The following is a 4,152-nucleotide window of genomic DNA, read 5'->3' on the forward strand; positions in this document are numbered from 1 at the left end:
CCAAAATCCAAAATAACGCTTCCACTAATTAAAAAGTCCACCTCTTATTGTTCTCTAACATCAAAATTTACCAATAGTTATAGTTTTTTTCAAAACCTTTAAACAGTACCTGATCTGTGCATATTTCTCTCCTGATTCAATTATTTCAATAGAGAAAGAAATATTATGCATGTATGACTTATATTTTAGCTGGAAGCAACCATTTGAAGTTAAAAACGACTTAATGATCTATTTATTACAAACACACAGCTTTCCACTTCAATGTAGTCATGTTGATTACTTGTGGATTATTGTGATGTTTTTATGTGCTGTTTAGACTTTCATTCTGATGGCACCCATTCACTGCAGAGGATCCATTGGTAAGCAACTGATATAATGCTAAAAAAAAAAAGATCTGTTCTGATGAAGAAACAAACTCATCTACATCTTAGATGGATTGAGGGTGCTAATTTTCAGCAATTGTTCACTGTTGGATAAAATATTCCTTTAATAATAGTCTTCTTCTATCTCTAAACCATGCAGCCGAAACAGAAGTTAAATGAAATTTCAGTCAGTTTTTAATCAGAATAAAATGGCAATAATTTTTGTTGGAAATAATTCAAAATTCAAAATTTTCATCTTACCACCAATGTCACGAACAAAATCAAAAACCCCATTAAAAACTATGTTTGTCAGTAATTTCTCAGCATGATATTAACATTGCATGTCCTTCACCTATGAGATCTGGCCTTGACCAATCAGATGCCAGCTCTGTCAATGAGCTCCAGCATGCACCCCACACACAGGTCCTCATTCTTTCTGACAGCATTGGAGCAGCTCAGGGCCTCAGCAGTCATTATGTCTTAAACTCACAGGGGTGTAGACACACTCATACTCACCCACAACTGGTTTATGAAGCTTTTTAGCAATCTAGCAAATCCGATTCAGGACCAGCAGCGAAGATCTGCCCTTCATTCACACCAGACAGATTAGACTGTCACATTCTTCCTCTCTCTACTGGATGAATGAATGGAAAGGACGTCCCTAGGAAAAAATGTGCTCTCTCTCTCATGCCGCCTCACGCCACTGTCCATAGAGGACACCCTTTCAAAATCAAGAACTATTTCTACCCCAGAGAGAGCACCAAAAAATGAGACAAAGGGTTACTCTCGCCTCTCCTTCCTCTGTTTTCTCTGCTTAAATGCTTTGAATATGGCACTTAACATATAGTGCATGGTAATTGCTGTAAAATCTCATTGGTCTTCTATCCCATATGAAATATGGTGGAGATGAGCACAATGGTTCTGGAAGTGCTTGGACTGATTAATATTTTATGATTTTTCTCTCTTGATTTGTGAATAAGTGAACAGGAGAGCTTCAGCAATGAGAGAAAGGCTCAGCCCAGGAGAGACCCAGTCTGCCATCTATATTCAAGGTCATTAGTTACCCAGAGGCCTGAAGCCATTAAAACTGGTCAACATTTGTAGATCCGATAGCTCTTAGGTTGTACACTATCTTTTTTATTTATTTATGTTTTTAAAAGAAGTCTCCTAAGTTCACAAAGGTGTACTTTTTTGATTACAATAAATAATAACATTAGCAGAATAAGATTAAATGATAAAATAATAATATTAATAATAATACATTGAAAATATTCATGCATTTATGCATGTTAATGTTAATTTATTAAATTAAGATGAATAATTGCTGCTCAGTTTTTGTTTAACTTTTGCATTAACTATATTCTTTACTTATGTTAATATTTAACTTATTGTAAAGTGTACCTATAGATTTAACCCAATGATATTGATCTAAACAATAATTTAATATAGCAGTCCAACATGTATAATAAACCAGTCCATTGATATATGCAATTCAACATATTTCTGAGTGCAATAGGATATATCATTAAAAAAAAATTGTAGGACAAGACTGGGTTGGATTGTGAAAAGGGTGTTGCAAGATGTTGAAATGGTAAGAGGCATTCATGACATCCGCCAAAATAGAAAGTCATTTCAGAGGTAACGGTATTTCATTTTGATAAAATATTACATTTGTTCTTATTTGGAGTAACATGCACCTATTAATCGTCCACAATGAGATCTGGAACATGCATTAAGAGAGTAAATAGGGCCCATTCTGATTTCAGTTGACTTGAATGTTAATAATATCCTTGAATTCTTGCGTTGTTGTAATGCATCTCCTTCATCCTGCAATATTATGTAACCGTTTTTCAAGATGGTAATCACAGTGCCATGCACAGTTATAGAAAGCTTAAATTATTGTTGAGAAATAAAAGCTTTAATAATGCCCTGCAGTCATTGTCAGACTATGCACTTTGATGTAGTTTACTTTCAGAGAATTATGAATATTTCTGAGCTTTTGATTTCACAGGCACAAATGTTTATGTCAAAGCTCTAGTCACATACTTCATGTAGGATAAATCTCTCTATTCCTGCATCAAATAGTTTGTAGTAAAATCATCAAAGCCCCGCCCCCCCCCCCCCCCAAAAAAAACCTTTGAATGCCAAGTTGAATGCACATCTTTTAGAATGTGTTCGTGTTCCTTTTTGAAGCAAAGCATTAAAGATAAATAAAGTTTTTATTTGTCCTGCAGAATACTGCTTCATTCTCCTCAGCAGCTGACATCTGGGAGAAAAGCACCTCTGGCTATCCATAAATGAATAAAAGTAACACTATTCAAGAATTCAAGAACACTAATTATGGAAATTAGATTGTGTTCTTTTTCACAGTGCAGAGTCATGCTCATAGTATAGGAACTGAAGATAAATCTTCTTTTTGCATTGTTACAGATGCATTCAGAGCTGAAACGTGTCATTAATGCATTAAAAATAAAGGAACATGAGACAATGTATGGACCATGACAGACTGTTGCTGAGATGGTGTGAGTGCAACAATTGTTCTGTTGTAAACTCAATCCCCGTGGGCTATTTTCTCAATAATTTTGGCATTTTATCAGTCTCTCTCTCTCTCTCTCTCTCTCTCTCTCTCTCTCTATGTGTGTGCTCTTGTTTTTGTGACATATCAGGACCAAACTTTGTATAATGACACGGGTATGACACAGGTATTACAAGGAGAGGGTGACTTATGAGGACATAACCCATGTCCCCATTTTTCAAAACGCTTATAAATCATAAAGAATGAGTTTTTTGAGAAAGTAAAAATGCACAAAGTTTCCTGTGAGGGTTAGGGTTAGGTGTAGGATAGAATATACAGTTTGTACAGTTTAAAAACCATTACGCCTATGGGATGTCCCCATCGTGACTGTGTGTGTGTGTGTGTGTGTGTGTTAGAAAGAAACTATGCTGATACTTGTCCCCATTAAAGAGTGGAATGGGTCTTAATGGGCCACTGTTCCAGTTTAGCCATGACATTATGATTGAAGGTGAGTTCTTTTGTGAATATACATAATAATAATGAGCTAAATTTCAAAGGCTGTTACTTGGTCAGTAGAAACCCACTGCCTTTTCCATTTCACATTAGTATCTCCTCCTACATAACTAGCCCTTCATAACCAGAGATTTGACTAAACAGCATGTGAAAATAAAAATATAAATATTTTAAACATACACTGTAAAAAATAAGTGTAATTTTAACTGTAAAATTTTGTAAAAACGCTACGGAAAAAAACTGATAATAGGTTAACAGTAAGTTCCCGTACTATATACAGGGAAAAACTGTAAAAGATCTAACAAAGCATTTAATGTAAATTTACAGTAAAATTCTGTTAATTATACAGCTTTTAGAAGTAAAAAAAGAACAAATCAATGTATAATTTACAGTCTAAAACTGTAAACTGATATTCCCAGAATTCCCTGCGTGACACTCCACGTTTGAAAGTATTTTGTTTAAATAATCATGTTTTTAAATAGTTCTTGTTATCAGTTATGTACATTTGAGCTTTATGTTACATCTTCTGTTGCTTAATGAAAGTTTTTTGCATTATTTAAGTATCACGTGTGTTACCATGATGGTGTTTTGTGTTTCCATAAATGTGCACCTTCTATATGTTAATATATACTTCTGCTTGTGGTGAAGCTACTTGTGATGAGCTTTGATACTTCATGTGGCTTTCTCTTATACAGTACCATCTTTATTATTATGGTGGTTGTCAGTATTTTCAAGGTACAAAACAGATTTAATTTTGTGTGT

This window comes from Carassius gibelio, chromosome B8 (assembly GCF_023724105.1).
Source record: "Carassius gibelio isolate Cgi1373 ecotype wild population from Czech Republic chromosome B8, carGib1.2-hapl.c, whole genome shotgun sequence".
NCBI classification, from domain to species: Eukaryota; Metazoa; Chordata; class Actinopteri; order Cypriniformes; family Cyprinidae; genus Carassius; species Carassius gibelio.